Source organism: Bubalus bubalis, chromosome 7 (genome assembly GCF_019923935.1).
Source record: "Bubalus bubalis isolate 160015118507 breed Murrah chromosome 7, NDDB_SH_1, whole genome shotgun sequence".
In the NCBI taxonomy this organism is placed as follows: Eukaryota; Metazoa; Chordata; class Mammalia; order Artiodactyla; family Bovidae; genus Bubalus; species Bubalus bubalis.
The window spans coordinates 56,266,691-56,286,458 of record NC_059163.1 but is presented as its reverse complement, the minus strand read 5'-3'; the positions used below and the strand labels follow the sequence as shown (position 1 = coordinate 56,286,458).

Sequence of the window (19,768 nt, the reverse complement as noted above, 5' to 3'; positions counted from 1 at the left end):
AAGCAGGGATCACTCTGGGTATAAATGGTGTATGGTACTTATTTTTTCACTCTTATAATAAATACATTTTGAATGCCTTTTCACTGTGTTCAGGCCTGTGGATAAAGCAATAGTATAATATGACCTCTTATGTTACCTCCATAGTAACTGGGGAGGCAGTGGGTAGGCAAAGAACAAGTAGCATAAATAAATGAAATAATTGCAAGATGAGTGATAAATGCTATGAAGGAAACACACAAAGAGCATGATCTTAAAAAGTATGAGGGGAAAAATGAAGAGTATAGGGTGTTGCATCACCTTTAAGATATAGAGTGTAATCCTTAACAAACGATTAACCTCTTTAAACTTACTCTTTGTAAATTACAAAAGAAGATATGTACATGAATTATCATTATTTAACATAGTTTTATACAACCCTACACAGTTGCCCTTCATGAATCCACTATCTTAAATCACTGTTTGTGGTCCATTTGCTCCATCTGGATGATCCCATTTCAAAGGATCAGATACCAAGGAGATCGCTCTCTGGTTGTGGCTTCTCATCAGTTCACAACTCTTCTTTGAAAGGCTTGTGACTGCTCCATTGGGTATTCTCCAAAGGTGACTCTTTCACTGGTCCTGCTGTAGAGTTTCTGATGTCTTTGTTTCCATCAGGATTTCAGGCGTATCCTGGAGACAGGAGGTGGTACACGGTAGACCAAGGTCCAGGCCTGGAATCACGACCCTGATATTTCATTCCTAGCTTCATACATAATAGCTGCTTCATGTTAGTCAGCCTGCATACCTTTCTAAACATCTACTCCTTGTCATGTTTAAAAGTCGCATAACAATAATACCCTCGCTCCAAAAAAAAATAAATAATACCCTCTCTCATAATATCTAATAATACCTTTCTAAGTTGATGAAGTAAAATTATGAAGTAAAATGAAAATTCCCATGTTATGTAAATAATTTCAGGCCCTAGAAAAAAAACAGACAGTCCCTTAGTTCATTTTATAAAACTAATGTAATCTGATAAGTATATATTGATTTCACTTATAAATATGATGCAAAAGTCTAACTAAAACATTGGTTTATCAAATCTAGCCCTGTATAAAATGAATAACACACCATAACTCAGTAGGCTGTATTATCTACATGAAAGTTCTTTAAATGAGCAAACTAAAAGAGGAAACAAGCATGGATTTAAATTATAACATACTGTAACATAACTTTATAAAATTAAATAGCCATTCTTGACTAAACTATAAGCAAAATAGGATTATAGGGATATTTACTTAAACATGAAAAGACTATCAAATCCTTTTATTTTTTTTATTTTTATTTATTTTTTTAAGAGCTTGAATTTATTTATTTATTTTTTTAAATTTTATTTTATTTTTAAACTTTGCAATATTGTATTAGTTTTGCCAAATATCGAAATGAATCTGCCACAGGTATACCTGTGTTCCCCATCCTGAACCCTCCTCCCTCCCCATACCCTCCCTCTGGGTCGTCCCAGTGCACCAGCCCCAATCATCCAGTATTGTGCATTGAACCTGGACTGGCGACTTGTTTCATACATGATATTATACATGTTTCAATGTCATTCTCCCAAATCTCCCCACCCTCTCCCTCTCCCACAGAGTCCATAAGACTGATCTATACATCAGTGTCTCTTTTGCTGTCTCATACACAGGGTTATTGTTATCATAAGTCCAGTGTTGAAGTTATTTTGTTTAAACTCAGGAACAAAATAGAGCTCCCTTTTATGACTGCAATTATTTACATTGATTTGGAGGTACTAGCTAATGTAATAAGATGAGAAAAGTAAGTAATAGATATAACTATTAGGAGAGATAATGTATTTGTAGTGATATTGATTGGTTACTTAGCACACCCATGGAGACTATAAAATGTTCTAGATTTGATAAGGTGTTTGGATAATTCATAAATATACAAAATCTGTAATTTTTCTTTTTTTACTAGTGTCAGTAAGCTAGAAATAGACTTTGAAAAAAAATCCCAATTTTAAGCACAAAATTTAAAATACAGAGGAATAGTTTTACATGATTTGAACCCATATTAAAAAAAAAACCCTAAAACAACTTATTGAATAAATGGAGAGATGTACAATCATCTATAAGGAATACTTAATGCTGTATAATTTTCTGTTCTTTCAATAAACAAATATTTGCAATTTCATTCAGAATTTTTAATGTTTTTGTTGAATAAAATAATTTAAGTTCAAATGGAAGAATAGGTATCTTAAAGTGGGTGCATGCTCAGTCTCTCAGTCTTGTCTAACTCTTTGTGACCCCATGGATTGTAGTCCCACCGGGTTCCTCTGTCCGTGGGATTCTCTAGGCAAGAATACTGGAGTGGGTTGCCATTTCCTCCTCCAGGGGATCTTCCTAACCCAGGGATTGAACCCATGTCTGCTGTGTCTCCTGCATTGGCAGGCAGATTCTTTACCACTGAGACATCTGGTAAGCTCATCTTAGAGTACAAAATGCAAAAGAATAATAAGACATACTTCCCTCACTAGATAGTAAGCCTAGTTTTAGAGCCACTGTAATCAAAATGGCTTGTTATTGGCATAAAATCAGATAAATGTAGCAGTGAAACAGAATTGAAACTCCAGAAAGAGATCCAGGTGTTCATGAGAATTGCCCATATGTCAAAAGTGGCATTGCAACCTATGAAAAGGGTGGCTTATTTAACAAATGATGCTGGCAAAATTGGCTAAACATGTGGCAGAAAGCAAAATTTGTAATTCCTACCTCTTAATACAAAAGGTAAAGTCCAGATGGATTAAAGAAAGTAATATGTCGATAGCTATTAAAACGAGTAATGTACCTAAGCTCCGACCTTGCAGAGTGAGTAGAATTCTAGCCAATAGAATTAAAGCACCAGTATATAAGGACGTGTGTAGTAATATTTATTACAGCACTGCTTTCATTGGCAAACAAACAAAAATTGGAAACAACCTTACTTTCCATCAAAAGAACTATTGAATAAGAAGATCCATACACTGGAATTTTATGCAGTCGTTTCAAAGGATGAATTCCACCTCTAATTGTTCACTTGGAAGGATGTCTATAATGTAATTAAAGGAGAAAAGCAAACTGCAAAATTATGTGAAGAGTATGATCCAATTTTTGTATCTATATATTATATACACATAAAAAGGTTTGAAAGTGTATAGCTGGCTGTTAATATCTGTTTTCTCTGGGAAGAGAGTGAGAATAGAGGAAGATTTAAAGAGAGATGCATAATTTTTTCTTTATACGTTGTTAGATTGTATCGCTTGTTACAATGAGCACATGTTCATTTAAAAATTTAAAAAATGATTAAAAATATTTAATGACTGAATGAGAGTAGATGTGATATGCTTTGTCTGATTGGCATTATTTCTTGCCTCTGCCTAATTTTTTTTTTTTTTTTTTTTGGCCCTAGAATAGAAAATCAGCTTATTGAGAATGGGCCAATTCTTTAATTAAATAATATTTTCCCAAATATACTCCATGAAGTAAGCCTTCCTAAAGAATCCTAGAATCTCAGCTCTTCAAATCCCAATTACTTCCCTTCAGACTCTAATCGTTTTTCAGTCACCAAGTCGTGTCTGACTCTTTGAGACCCCGTGGACTGCAGCATACCAGGCCTCCCTGTCCCTCACCCAAGTGTGCCCAAGTTCATGTCCATTGCATCAGTGATGCCATCCAGCCATCTCATCCTTTGACGCCCTCTTCTCCTTCTGCCATCAATCTTTGCCAGCATCAGGGACTTTTCCAATGAGCCGTCTGTTCACATCAGATGACCAAAATCCTGGAGCTTCAGCTTCAGCATCAGTCATTCCAATGAGTATTCAGGGTTGATCTCCCTTAAGATTGACTGGTTTGATGTTCATCGCAGCACTGTTTATAATAGCCAGGACATGGAAGCAACCTAGATGTCCATCAGCAGATGAATGGATAAGAAAGCTATGGTACATATACACAATGGAGTATTACTCAGCCATTAAAAAGAATACATTTGAATCAGTTCTAATGAGGTGGATGAAACTGGAGCCTATTATACAGAGTGAAGTAAGCCAGAAAGAAAAACACCAATATAGTATACTAACGCATATATATGGAATTTAGAAAGATGGTAACAATAACCCTGTGTACGAGACAGCAAAAGAGACACTGATGTATAGAACAGTCTTACGGACTCTGTTGCAGAGGGAAAGGGTGGGAAGATTTGGGAGAATGACATTGAAACATGTATAATATCATGTATGAAACGAGTTCCCAGTCCAGGTTTGATGCACGATACTGGATGCTTGGGGCTGGTGCACTGGGACTACCCAGAGGGATGGTATGTGGAGGGAGGAGGGAGGAGGGTTCAGGATGGGGAACACATGTATACCTGTGGCGGATTCATTTTGATATTTGGCAAAACTAATACAATTTGTAAAGTTTAAAAATAAAATTAAAACTGGGAAAAAAAAAAAAAAAAAAGCCTGACTGGTTTGATCTCCTTGCTGTCCAAGGGACTTTCAGGAGTCTTCTCCAGCACCACAGTTTGAAGGTGTCAGTTCTTTGGTGTTCTGCCTTCTTTACAGTCCAGCTCTCACAACCACACGTGATTACTGGGAAGACCAAAACCTTGACCATATGGACCTTGTCAGCAGAGTAATGTCTCTGCTTTTCAACACACGGTCTAGGTTTGTCATTCCTTTCCTGCCAAGAAGCAATTGTCTTCTGATTTCATGGCTGCAGTCAGCATCCACAGTAATTTTAGAGCCCCAAAAGAGGAAATCTGCCACTACTTCCACATTTTCCCCTTCTATTTGCCATGAAGTAATGGAGCTGGATTACATGATCTTAGTTTTTTAAATATTTGGTTTTAAGCTGGCTCTTTCACTCTTCTACTTCACCCTCATCAAGAGGCTCTTTAGTTCCTCTTCACTTTCTGCCATTAGAGTGATATTATCTGCATGTGGTTAGCATCCACATAGTCTCTAATTACTAATATTAAAAAAGTACATTGGACAATGTTGTTTGTTGTTTAGTACCTAAGTTGTGTCTGACTCTTTGTGATCCCATGTACTGTAGCCTGCCAGGCTCCTCTGTCCGTGGGATTTCCCAGGCAAGAATACCGGAGTGGGTTGCCATTTCTTGCTCCAGGGGATCTTCCTGACCCAGGGATCAAGCCTATATCTCCTGCCTTGGCAGGTGGATTCTTTACCACTGAGCCACCAGGGAAGCCACATTGGACAATAAGAACAATTGAAAACAATTAAAAGCCCTTTGGTTGGAAAATGACATGAGATCAGTCTCCAAAGGAACAGATCATAGGACCTGTGGAATTCTGAAAGGATATTGGGGTTCCAGTTGGGAATGCTAGGGCACCCTCATGCCTGACCGAGAATCTGTTCTTTCTAGGGCCCCATACTACCTCTCAGTCTGGACAAAGGGCACCAAACCTACTCCAAAATGGAAATGTTTTCTCTCCTACCAATTTAGAAGACCTCTGAGCATTTTACAGACTCCTATCCTGAACTGTGAGTATCACACAGCTCTGAGGATGGTGTGTTGTTTTGAACTCTTTGGTTTTCAAGACACTGAAGTAAACATTTTCATAGGCTGGCCCTGACCATTTCCTGCCAGACCTGGCACGACACCTGCAGTCAAACTGATGCCAGCTTCTGTCTTGTTCATTTTACTGTGGATCCGGTGAAAGTTAGAGATGGTTTGCAGTCTGGTGAGAACTGGAAGCCTCTTGGTCCAGTGCCATGAATCTCTAGGTGTCTGACATGGGCCAAGGTAGCCTGGGGAGACAAGCTGGTGAAATGGATGAAGCACATGCTCCAGAATTAGAGGCACGCCAGCCCAGGCCTTCATGTGTGTGTGTTTGCAAGGCTTAGAATTGCCTCGATAATGATCACAAGCACTTCCTGATGTTTGCAACCTGTGAGCAGATGCCAGCAATTGACTGGCTAAGCTGGATGAGTGTCCCAGAGGATGGGCTGTTGGCAGCTGTCCTTGGTGTACCTTTAAGCATCGTTACTTGTGAGAGAAGAAATAAAATTGGAGCAAGAGAACAGCTTGGCTTCATTCCTTGAGTAGTGGGAAAGGATTGTGACTCAAAGTCATCTATCTGTATCCTGATGTTAAGAGTAGCTCAGATGTAAATTTCAAATTAAATAAGAAAGTCTGAGAGAATGCATTATGAGCTCAGTGCTCAATGAACAAAATAGAAAAATATTTCAGCCAAGGGAGTTAATTTTACTCTGGGGATAAGTTTCTGTTTCCTCTTTAAGCATGCTTGGAATTCAGTGTTTTTTTTTTTTTTTTAATATAAATTTATTTAATTGGAGGCTAATTACTTTACAATATTGTATTGGTTTTGCCATACATCAACATGAATCTGCCATGGGTGTACTCCCACCTCCCTCCCCGTACCATCCCTCTGGGTCATCCCAGTGCACCAGCCCCAAGCTTCCTGTATCGTGCATCGAACCTGGAGTGGCGATTCATTTCACATATGATATCATACATATTTCAATGCCATTCTCTCAAATCATCCCACCCTCACCCTCTCCCACAGAGTCCAGAAGACTATTCTATACATCTGTGTCTCTTGCTGTCTCGCTGGAATTCAGTTCTGAGGGTCAACTATTGGCATTTACGAGGTGACTTCTTGTATTATACAGCATGAATAACTGTAAATACACTCATCCTCTGTATCTATGGGGGATTGGTTCCAGGCCCCCCATCCTCACCTTACTACATGCTGTATTATGAACAAATCACACAAACATAATATCAGTCACAAGAAGCCAGATATGAAAGAATACACTCTATGATTCCACTTATATAGAATTCAAAACCATGCAAAGCTCATCAATGGTGTCAGAAGTCAGGAATGTGGCTGTCCCTGAGGCAGGAATGACAGGAAGGGGCAAGAAGGGGTTTCTGGTCACAATTTCTTGATCTAGGTGCTGAGTTTATGAGTTTGTTCAGTTTCTGAAAATTTCATCTACCTGTATACTTATGATAGGTATATTTTTCTTATGTATATGTCAATAATTATACAATAAGGAAGTAACAGAGATGTAATGTACATTATTGTGATTACAGCCAAACATATTGCAGTGCATATTTGAAAGTTGCCGAGAATAAATCTTCAAAGTTCTCGTCACACACACACATATATATGTACCTATCATAACTATACAGGTAGATGAAATTTTCAGAAACTGAACAAAGTCATCCATGCACAAAATTTTAACTTTATATGGTAACTGATGGGAATTAGAGTTACTGTGGTTGTCATTTCACAGTATACAAGTATTGAATAGTTATGTTGTACATCTGAAACTAATATAATGTTATGTGTGAACTATACCTCAATAAGAAAAGAACCTCCCCCCCCCAAAAAAAAAAGTAAAAAGAAAAATTCATTTCTTGTGCCTTTCTTACCTGCTTTAGTGTCTGTGGTAGACGGCAACTGTTCTTTCTCCATGACACTTCCATCCTCCAGGTAAATCTGTAATCAGGGCTGCAACTGACCAAGTGTTACAGTCAGCCCTCTGTATCCTCTGCATCCATGGAGTCAGACTATCTTGGATTAAATATATTTGGAAGTAAAATTCCAGAAAATTCTAAAAACCAAAACTTGAATTTGCCACACATTGACAACTATTTACAAAGCATTTCCATGATATGTACAGTTATTTACATTGTATGTACAGCTATTTACATAGCACTTACATTGCATTAGGTATTATAAGTAATCTAGAGATGATTAAAGTATTCCAGATAGGCACAGATTCTAAGTAAATACTTCACCATTTTATATAAGAGACTTGAGCAGGCTTGGCTTTTGGTTATTCATAGGGGTCCTAGAACCAACCCCCTGTGGATACCGAGGGATGACTTACAAACTGTTTTGAATCCTTGACTACTTAGAATGACTTCATTTGTTACAGTTTTTTCCACCTTATATTTTACAGAGGAGGCGGCCTAATAAAGAGAATAGGTGCAGACAGCTTTAAATAAATGTTAAGCATGAGGAAAATAAGGCCCATTAACCTCACACAGTGAAGGGTGCTATAACTGAAGATAGAAAGACAGCTTTCATCTTCACAAATTTGCCTAGGGTCTGGTCAGCTAACTGAATTTTTAATCTTTGTTCTGGATAGTTTCTTTATTTATTCTCTCTAGTGGCAGGGCATTGATTGGAAACCCTCTGGAGATCTTTTCTCCTTTTTATTTCAGATAATTAAACCTATCGGGGCAATAATCATGAATGGTAAAGCTGTAGAATCTTTCAAGCATGGTTAGGAGATGAAATATTATTATCTTTCTAATAGAAGGAAGACCTCCAGCATCCTCCGGCTGTGAGTAGACCACTTTTTCTGTGGGTAGTCCCAAGCAGAGACCACATAGGAGTGAATGAAGGCAATGATGAAATCTGCTTGGCCATTAGGTCAGGACATCTTGCTTTCAGCTCAGTAGCATCTTTTCAGCCCCTATCCCAACCCTTTTCCTCCTGAGCCCATCCCAGCTGCCCATGGCTGACTTACCTGTGGTTTGTTTGCAGATCTTACTTAACTGTTATTTCTGTTGAGGTCTCCTGGTACCCGCTCTCTGCACAAATCCATCTCTCACCCCTGAATTATGAGCCCAGGCATCATTTTGAGTGGTTTCTCTCAGTGAGAGATGGCCATCCGCCTGTTGGCACTTGCCTAGCATTATACTTACTTTTCTCTCCAAGAGGACTCCACCCCAGCTTATCTTGGAACGTTTTTTCACTAGGGCTTCTACTATCCCTTTCTCATATATCAATGGATCTTAGCTGGCACTAAATAGACAAAAAGGAGAAGTGGGAGGAGAAGAAGAAGGAGAAACTGATAAAATGTGCTAGTCTGTCTTCAGGGTGCTTTAGTTCAAATGTTAGTTTCTTATACAAACCTTCTCTAACCTCCCTTTCTAAAATGACTATCATTTTCTATCATAGTACTCTCTTTGTTTTTTTCACTACTGAAATTATCTTGTTAATATTTTACTTGTTTGCTGTGTAATTCTCTACTTCTCCATGACTGTAGTCTCTATAAAGAGATTCTTACCTTTCTTGTTCACTGTGACATTCTAACATGAACAGGACTTGGAACCATGGTAGGACTTACCTGATAATTTTGAAAGAATAGATGAATCACTAAAAATACACTAAAACATGGAGAAAATTTGAGCTACTCTTACTCTGAGTATAATATATGAAAATTAAAATAGCCTTGATCACTATCAGTTCAGTTCAGTTGCTCAGTCGTGTCTGACTTTTTGCAACCCCGTGGTCTGCAGCACAACAGGGCTCCTTGTCCATCACCAACTCCTGGAGTTTACCCAAACTCACATCCATTGAGTTGGTAATGCCATCCAACCATCTCATCCTCTGCCGTCCCCTTCTGCTCCTGCCCTCAATCTTTCCCAGAATCAGGGTCTTTTCAAATGAGTCAGTACTTCGCATCAGGTGGCCAAGGTATTGGAGTTTCAACTTCAACATCAGTCCTTCCAGTGAACACCCAGGACTGATCTCCTTTAGGGTGGACTGGTTGGATCTCCTTGCAGTCCAAGGGACTCTCAAGAGTCTTTTCCAACACCACAGTTCAAAAGCATCAATTCTTTGGTGCTCAGCTTTCTTTATAGTCCACTCACATCCATACATGACTACTGGAAAAACCATTGCCTTGACTAGACAGACCTTTGTTGGCAAAGTAATGTCTCTGCTTTTTAATATGCTGTCTAGGTTGGTCATAACTTTCCTTCCAAGGAGTAAGCGTCTTTTAATTTCATGGCTGCAATCACCATCTGCAGTGATTTTGGAGCCCCCCAAAATAAAGTCTGACACTGTTTCCACTGTTTCTCCATCTATTTGCCATGAAGTGATGGGACCATATGCCATGATCTCCTTTTTCTGAATGTTGAGCTTTAAGCCAACATTTTCACTTTCCTCTTTCACTTTCATCAAGAGGCTCTTTAGTTCTTCACTTTCTGCCATAAGGGTGGTGTCATCTGCATATCTGAGGTTATAGATATTTTTCCCGGCAATCTTTATTCCAGCTTATGCTTCTTCCAGCCCAGCATTTCTCATGATGTACTCTGCATATAAGTTAAGTAAACAGGGTGATCATACACAGCCTTGACATACTCCTTTTCCTATTTGGAACCAGTCTCTTGTTCCATGTCCAGTTCTAACTGTTGCTTCCTGACCTGCATACAGGTTTCTCAAGAGGCAGGTCAGGTGTTCTGGTATTCCCATCTCTTTCAGAATTTTCCACAGTTTATTGTGATCCACACAGTCAAAGGTTTTGGCATAGTCAATAAAACAGAAATAGATGTTTTTCTGGAACTTTCTTGCTTTTTCCATGATCCAGCGGATGTTGGCAATTTGATCTCTGGTTCCTCTGTCTTTTCTAAATCCAGCTTGAACATCTGGAAGTTCACAGTTCACATACTGTTGAAGCCTGGCTTGGAGAATTTTGAGCATTACTTTGCTAGCGTGTGAGATGAGTGCAATTGATCACTATAGTCATAGTGATTTTGTTTTACAATATCCAACTGGTCAAAGACTGTAGAACACCCACTTGGGTGTTACACCATGATGCCAACTTAGACTTTCTTAGGATAAGTGCAGATCATTAGACTATGTGGAGAGGTTGCTTCTGACTCTGGAGAGGAGTGTGGCTTTTAGTTACCAAGCTGGGAAAGCATGCAAGGTGAATTCTGAGTTAAGCTTCAGGATTATCTCCCTAGGGAGAGCTAGAAATTGCTAAGACTTTACATTAATATGTAACCAAAGTTTAAACTCATATTTCAGCAACAAGGAATAGTAAATAATGCATTGCTTCATGAAGATTTGCTTAGTTTATTTACTTACATTATTTATAGGTTATGTTGGGAATAGACTTGGCTTGCTTTGCTTTGTTCACAGTAACATTCCATAAATATAACAGCAAGCGATAAAATAGCATTGATTCAGAAGTGAGCTCATGGCTTCATAGAACATCAAACATAAAAGCTGTGTTACAATGATAAATACTAAATCTTTAAAATATCTTTAAAATATCATTGGCTTTTTGCTGCCATTACTTATGCAGTGTGTATTTCAGATTTTCCTATTCAGTATTGAATATGAAATGTATAATACTGTGAGTTATATCCTGAGCTTTGGTGCAGTCTGTACAAAATTGGCATTTTGAAGTTGTGGATGGTGGCAGAACTTGATTCAGGTTCAGAAGATCAACCTAAATGGTTCAGGAAAATCTCAGGAAAAGAACAATTGGCAATAAAATATATTAGCTTTTTTTTCTATGTGTGACATTTAAGTGATTTGGGCAAAAATAATGAGAGTTAGTAAAAGTTGTGAGAAACAGACATAGAGAACAAACATAGGGACACCAAGAGGGAAGGGGGGATGGGATGAATTTGGAGGCTGGGATTTAAATATATATACACTATCGTATAAAATAGATAACTAATGAGAACCTACTGGATAGCACAGGGAACTCGACTCAGTGCTCTGTGGTGACCTAAATGGGAAGGAAATCCAAAAAAGAGAGGATATATGAATACATACAGCTGATTCACTTTGCTGTAGAGCAGAAACTACCAAACATTGTAAAGCAACTGTACGCCAGTAAGAATGAAAAAAGGTCTTTTATTCTTTCTGTGGTAGGAGATGCCTTTGTTTTCCTATTTGGTGTCTCCTTGAGTCTTCTCAATTCCAGAGAGTGTCCACATGGCCTCATGTTGGTGTGATGTAAGCCAAGATGGTGCTGTGAAGACCAGGGGAGATGGGTGTGCTAAGACGTAGTGGTGCTAAATCTGGACCTTGCAGTCAGGTAGGTCTGGCTCAGGTTCTGGCTCTGCTATTAACAAGTTGTATGTCCTTAGGCAAATGACCATTTGAGCCCAATTTTCTCATCTGTAAAACAGAGATAATACCATATTCCTAATAGCGAGACTACCCAACAAGGTACTGTTTGTAGAGTGTTGTGCCTGATATATAGTGAAGGTCTATAAATACCCTGTTGCCTTGCAAATATGCTGAGGGAGAGGAGATGAAGGTTATCATGGCCATGTAACCAAACTAGGATTTGCAAATTACTTGGTATTTATAACAGAAATGAATTACATGAAATGGTCATAATTATAGATTGAAACCTCACCTTAACACTACTTGGCATAAGGCATGTCTGTCATGGACTCTTTTTCAAGAAAATTTTTAAAAGGTGGTTTAACAAAAAAGCCTGTCATACAGGTGGATTTATGCATGTCTATTTCTGTGGCAAAGGCCTGAGGGCAGTGTGAATATCTTTTAAAAACAGGATCTGTGATATAGCCGAGTCTGAGTGTTGCATAATTTTGTGATTTTTTTTTTCAAAGCCCTTATGAAGGTGCAGTTGAGTTTTTAATATAATGAAAGACTTAAAGGAAAATGGAGAAGATGGAGGGGAGCAAGCCCCAGGAGGGATGGCCCCCATATGGAATCAGTCAGAGCAAGCCTCAATATTTATGGGGCACCCCTCTCTGTCTGCAGTCAGGTAGTCTGTGCTTGACTCTCAGATTGGAAAGCAGTGGCTCTGAGGGTTAGAGCCCCTTGTGAGGTGACCTGGATTACAGCCTCTGTACATGGAGACACAGGGGATTTGTTACAAAATTATCTTTTCTCTCTTATGGCATCCTCAAGACTTACTTAATCCTCTCTCAAAGTTTGAAGAATACATAAAAATTATGGTATCTTGTTGGGAGTATCCTTTTAAAAAACTGTTCACCTTTTAATTTGTAAAGTTTCATTTATTGCTAGGTTCAAGAGTAATGTAGTGAAGGGCCACATCTTAACCTGGTCAACCTGTTATTATTTTTGTATATTTGCTCTATCTGTGCATATCTCTATCATAGATGATATGTAATATATTTTATTTCTTTGTTTCATGCTGGACCCTTGGAAAGTAAATTGCAGAAGCAGTGATGGTGGCAGCCAGTATTTCCTGAGAACATTGACATTGTGAACCCATCAAATCTGGCATATTTTGCATTGATCCAAGGCTATTATCTATCACACCATCCATATTCCAATTTTTCTATTTGTTCTAAAAGTATCCTTCCTAGCAATTGTTTTCTTCCACTCCAGAGTCACACACTGCGTTTAGGTGTTGTGTTTTTTAGCCTCTTTTAATCTGCAGCTTTCCCTGGACCTTCTTTTTTATTTCCTGACATTGCCATTTTTGAAGAGTACCGGCCCCTCATCTGGTAAGATGTCCCCCAGTGTGGGTTTGTCTGATGGTTTCTTTATGATCTGTTCCGTTTTTGTCAGGAATGCCCCTGCTGGGAGGCTGTGTCCTTGTCAGTGCCTCATCACAGGGGATATGCAATGTCAGTTTGAACATTTTCATTGGCATTAAAAAATATTTTTAATAGTTTTACTTCTTATTCGTTAACATGAAGACTCTGGAGTATTTCTTAGTTGGGAAAGTCTCCTTGAAAACCTTACTACATGAAACATTACAACCATAAGACTTGCCACCGTTTCTTGGAAAAATGGTTGTAGATTCATCATTCTGGTCTTTATCACTAGCAATAGTGCTGATGTGTTTGAATGTTTAAATATCTTAGGGACTTCTGCTAAGACGCCTTGTTATCAGGAGAATTCAATTGTGCTGGAAGTCTGAGGGTGCTAATTAATCACTGTCCCCTTTCTACAGGTTCTTAAGACAAGGAGTAAAATGCTGATCAGCTTTTTTATGAGCAAGGCTGAAGGATGTGGCAATACCTCTAATCTCCCTCTCCAAAGCAGAACCTTTAATGCTATCCCAGTCCTGACCTATTCATGCTCAGCCCATATTGGAAAGGTTGAGACCTGACCAGGCTCAATTTGTCCGCTGCCTAGTTGGGAGAGGAAGGAGCCAGCCATCTTGTTGAACCCATGCAGATCTGAGAGGCGGAGGGCAAGTGAGAAGGGTGGGCCCAAGCTGGCCCCACTCCTGAAAATGGCCCATGATTGTCCTAAGGGGTCAGTAACGGAAGAGAGAATGTGCAGATGCTCCAGTGTTCCCCTAGAGACCAGAGATGAAGCCTTGTCTATGGTTCAGGGTAAGAACATGGAGATGGAAGGAAAAGTATTCTTATAATATTGCCCATGTTGATTTCTCAGGTTGTATCAGATGGGGTGGAAAAGGAGACACTTTGAAGACTACTTGGGAAGTGAAGTTACTTCTTTCCAGCTGATGCTACAGATTACCAGGACATCAACTTTCCTTTTCAACTTGGGAAAAGCTATTGAAGAGAGAGGAAGCATTTGTCAGTTTTGCCAGCCTAGTTAGACCATTACTAAAACAGTGTCTCCTGAACTGTTGTTCATTTTCATGTTGTTCATTTCATGTTGTTCATTCATAAACAAATAATATTGATACATTCACATGATGAAACATTTTAAAGTCACAAAATTTACAAAAATCGCCTTTTCCCCTTTTCCCTCTACTGTCCACTCTCTTCCCTGAGGCACGAGGCTGCCCTGTACTGTTTTATTTTACGTTTTTAGTTTTTAAATTTATTTTTATTGGATATAGTTTCTTTACAATGTTGTGTTAGTTTCTACCACATAGTAAAGTGAATCAGCTATACACATATGTATATCCCCTCTTTTTTGAGTTTCTCTCCCATTTAGGTCACCTTAGAGTGCTGAAAAGAGTTTCCTGTGCTAAATGGTGGGTTCTCATTAGTTACCTATTTTATACATAGTATCAATGGTGTATATATGTCAATCCCAATCTCCCAATCCATCCCACCCTCTCCTTCCCCCGTTTGGTGTCCATACGTTTGTTCTCTATATCTGTCGTAGAGATGTCTCTATTCTATTTTTGCAAATGAAGTCATCTATACCATTTTCTAGAGTCTACATATTTGCATCAATATACAAGACTTATTTTTCTCTTTCTAACTTACTCCAGTCGGTATGACAGTCTCTAGGTGCACCCCCTGTACTGTTCTGAGAATTTATTCATCTTTCAGATGAGTCTTAATCACCTGAAGCTTCCTCACCCTTCCCTCCCGGTCCCAATCTTTTGATATTGAAACCATTTAAAATCAGAGTCCACCTCCATGCTCTGAGGGCCTCCTCTCCTGCTCTGGGTTTTCCATAGCACTTACCAGTTTCTAAGACATGGTATCATCTAATTTTTAAAATTATGTTTGTTGTTTATTTTCTGTCTGTCCCCCTGGAAGCAAGTTCTGTAAGGGCAGAGGTCTTTGTTTGTTTCCTTCTCTAGTGTAGCTTTGGCACCTGGCTACCAGCCCACAATAGGTAATCAATAAATGTTGTTGAAATCTGAAGGAATAAAGCCATCTCTCCCTTTCCTCCAGACAGAAACTGAGGAGGTAGAGGATCCAATTAAAATATATCACATTACCCCTTGAACTGAAGACTTCTCCTTGCATTTCTAAGGGAGCAGCTATTAAAAATATATGGCTCAGAGCTGGGTGTCCTTATTTTCTGTGGGTCTGAGGAGACATGGTTTGGAAGTGGAAAATGAAGAAAAGAACAGAACAGTGACCTGCATATTGTTGGGATGCACTGACTCTTTTGAGAGGGCAGCATCTTGAAATTGCTGAGCAGTTAGAAAATGATTTCTCTTCATCTGTCCAGGTTAAGATGGTGCAGATAAAATGCATCCCTTCCCCACATCAAGCCTGCCCAGCCCCTCAATCTGCATTAGATCCTTTCTATCTGCCGATGATACCCATGTTTGTGTCTCCAAGCCTGACATCCCGATGTGTACGTTCTGTCTGATTTGTCCCCCCTCTCCTGGCCCCTAGTCTTCCCATCTCTGTAAATGGTGCCATCACATAGATACACAGTGGCTCAAGTCCCACATCTCCCAGTCATCCTCGATTCCTCTTATTGCTTCGCTCCTCACAACTCATTCAATGGCAAGTCCTAAGAGTTCTTCCTCCAAAATGTATTATATCCAGACACTGTTCCCTGTCCATCTCCGCTGCCATCACCCTAGTTCATGTGACCATCAGGTCTCCTCCGGACTGCTGCCAGAGACTCCAACTGATCTTTCTTCTGCCTCCCAAGTCCCCAAGAATCTATTCTCACAGAGCAGCCTGAGGGAATTCTTTCAAAGACGTGAATCTGATTCTGTCACCCTCCTGCTTAAACCCCTTTAATGTCTTTCCTATGAAATTAGGAGTCAGCCGCTCAGCATGGCCAGGGCTCCACCTGGTCTGGCTCTTGCCTGCTTCTCCATGACATCAAGGTTCTCACACCTCCTCCTTTACTACAGTGAACTCTTTTTTCCTTCTTTGAATATATGGAGCTCATTTCTTGCTTCAGGTCATTTGCACTTGCTTTTCCCTTTGTCTGGAAGGCTCTGCTCCAGAGCATTGCTGAACTCTCCTCATTAGTCACATTACCTACTCAAAGAGTCCTTCCTGACCGTGCTGTATAATGCCTTCCCATGCCAAATGCACAGGTTTTATAAACAGTGCCTGTAATCATTTTGATTACTTCCTTACATCAATGAGGTTCTAGAAGGAAACATCCCACTCAAATGAAATAGTGAAAAGGAAATTAATAAAGGGATCATTTACAAAGATATAGGTGGGTAAAGGGAAAGCAACAAGTGATGATGGTGGTCTTGGTAGCAACATCAGGGAATGCTACCATCTCTAGACCTGAATGGGGCAAGGGCAGGGAACAGCTACCTGAAACTGGATGGAAGAGAAATAATTTACAGGAGAGGCCATCTGGCAGTACTGTGGCCCAGCGGAGAGGCCGTCAGCAGGGTAGACATTCAGATCCGGCTCTGCTGCTTCCACCTCGTCTTCTGCTAGGTCCTCATTGGCCCAACCCAACCAGAAGCCAAAGGGCAAGGCTGCCTATTGATGCGATCTGCAAAGGTGGGTCTCCGTGACACACAGTAGGCTTGTGAGAGAGGATCTGGCAGGGCAGACAGAGGGTACTCAATATCCAGCACATGCCTCTACTAGAATGCAGGCTTCATAAGAGGAACAATGGTCCCCAAAATCTAGGAGAGTTCTTGGCACACATAGGTGCCCAATAAATATTTGTAGAATGAATGAATGAATAAATGAATGAGAATTCTTTGTCTTAAGGGGATGTGTCTGTCTAGCCCAACAGTTATTAGCTATAAAATTGGGAAAATATATAGATGTGCCTCAGTTCACACTGATGGGGCAGAAGACCATGAATGGACTTGCTTTGGCAGGTCTGTGCCCTCTGGATGCTGTACAGTGGTGAGCAGCTGGGAGCCTGCCTCTTCCGACCCTCCTGCTGAAGCTTGGGTCAAGGTGCTGCTGTGCACTCACCTCTCAGACTTAGAGAGATACACCTTGGATTGGTGTGTGGGAGGGGATTCGTTCAGGATTGAGACCAGTCTCTGAAAGGAGAGGCTGCAGTTTCTGGGTTAAAGTACCCAGAAGATGGGTACTTTAACAGAAATGTGCAAACTGGAAGGTGGGGTTCCCTGGGAACCGTTACCATCTGGAGGTGGCATCTGAAAACCCTTAGCTGCCGTTTTATGAAATACTTCTTGCTTCAAGTCAGAAGACAGAATGTCAACATTAAAACGGTTTTTCTTAAGGAAGAGATGCCAAGGATCACTGCGTCTGTGCTTGTATTAAGGGGCAACAAATGATATATACAGATTTGTTACTAGGAATTCTCCTCTCTTGATGCCTCTTAATATCATTAGTGAGAGACTGGTTCCTTGTTTAAGATAGAATGGGATTAGACTTGGGGGAAGAATGGTCACTGTGGGCCTCTCAGTTTTTGCATTAGGAAAAGTTAGAGGGTGAGAGGAGAGGGAGAGAGGGGGCGAGAAAGAAAGAGAGAAGTTGGGAAAAGAAGAGGGAGTGGTAGGTGTGTTAGGCAAGTAGTCAGACATGAGTAGGTCGCTGCCTAATTCTGGATGGGATCTTCGTTCCCTCTCCACCTGGATGCTGGTGATCAGAAGGCACCAGGAGGTTCTCCCGCTTCTGGTCAAGGACTGCTACATTTTCAGCCTTATCAGGACCAAACAAGATAAAACTCAACAGCACAGGTTGACCCAGGGTTCATTAAGCGATATTTGTAATAAATTAGCATTGTGGTTTTTACTGTCCCCCTCCCCCATGGTTTCATTCACATACTTGTGTTTAACTACCTGTGCTCTAGGAGAAAAGTTATATAACCTAAAGCTGTCAATCAATTTGTCAGTCAAATAACACAGGACGAAGGGAGGGATCACCACTCTAAAATATCCAACTCCACCCTCATTACTTCCCAGATGACTCAGTGGTAAAGAATCTGTCTGCCAACACAGAAGATGCAGGTTCAATCCCTGGGTCAGGAAGATCCCCTAGAGACTAGAAGGGCAACCCACTCCAGTATTTTTGCCTGAGAAATCCCATGGACAGATCTGGCTGGCTACAGATCAGGGGGTCTCAAACAGTTGGACATGACTGAGCACACATGCATAGCCCATTACAGAGCCATTTCTGGTTCCCAGACAGCCTGCTCTCATTCTTTTTTGGAAGTGTATTTTGCTTTGCTTAATAAACCCTTGCTACTTGAAACTTCTCTATGTCTCTCAATTGAACTCTTTCCTTTTGGAGGACAAGGACTGAAGAATTGCCGTTTTGCCTGTAAGATGGATCAGTCTTTTTTTTAAATTGGAATTTAGTTGATGCACAATTTTATATAAAGTACAGCTGTACAATATAGTAACTCACACATTTTAAAGGTTATAGTTGTGATATAATACTGGCTATGTGCCCTCTGTTGTGGAACAGCCTTTTTAGGAAGGGGAGATAAATATTAATATCTTCTTTGTGACATAGCACATATACAGTCTTATTTATCCCTATGACAAGCATATGATGTCAGCAGTATTATTGTTTCTTTTCTATAGAGAGGTAAACAGATTAACCAAGAGATTAAGTAAATCATCCAAAGTCACATAGCTAGGCAGTTGTGAAATCAGTCCGCTGTTTGAGAGAATCCTGTACCTCTCTCAAATCCTTTCTTTCCCCTGCTAGACAGAATTAGAATGGAAGGTTGCTGGGAACTCACCTGGAACCTAATGGACTTCTCCTTTCCTTCCTGGCATTTCTCCAACACATTAGGCCCTGCTCTGAAAGAGCTTCCCAATGAGAATGAAGGATTGATGGGATGGGGCCACTGAGCCCAAAAGGAGTAGGAGGGAAGGAATTGGTTCATTTGTGTTTTACACTCTGATATGATGAACACAAAATCTGTTCTGGTTTAAGAAAAAGTCTTCCTTAGGAAAAGTCTCGTGATAAGAGAGAAGTGAAGTGAAAGTATCTTAGTCGTGTCCAACTCTTTGTGACCACATAGATGCAGCTTGCCAGGCTCTTCTGTCTATGGAATTCTCCAGGCCAGAATACTAGAGTGGGTAGCTACTCCCTTCTCCAGGAGCTCTTCCCAACCTAGAGACTGAACCCAGGTCTCCCACATTGCAGGCAGATTCTTTACCATCTGAGCCACCAGGGAAGCCCAAGATAAGAGAGAGTGAGTTAAAAAATATCTTTCTAACCAGTCAACAATGATTAGGAAGCAATATGGATAATGCACTGGTGGGTAATCAAGAGTGAATAGTGCAGAGCGAGTATAATGATCTTCATTTCTTGGATTTCAAGGACAGAGGATAGAACTCTCTTAGAGAACATGGAAGTATTGGCTCAAAGGGCTCCTGCTCTCTGCATGCTGTTTT

The 19,768-nt window shown here is 40.1% G+C and overlaps 1 long non-coding RNA gene across 1 annotated transcript in view; it reads left to right on the top strand.

Moving 5' to 3' along the window:
* Positions 1-19,768, top strand: part of LOC123334431 — a 119,720-nt gene that overhangs the window by 67,589 nt on the left and 32,363 nt on the right. The window contains exon 2 of the long non-coding RNA XR_006552269.2: positions 5,412-5,530. This is a non-coding gene — a long non-coding RNA (uncharacterized LOC123334431). The remainder of the gene's footprint in view (positions 1-5,411; positions 5,531-19,768) is intronic.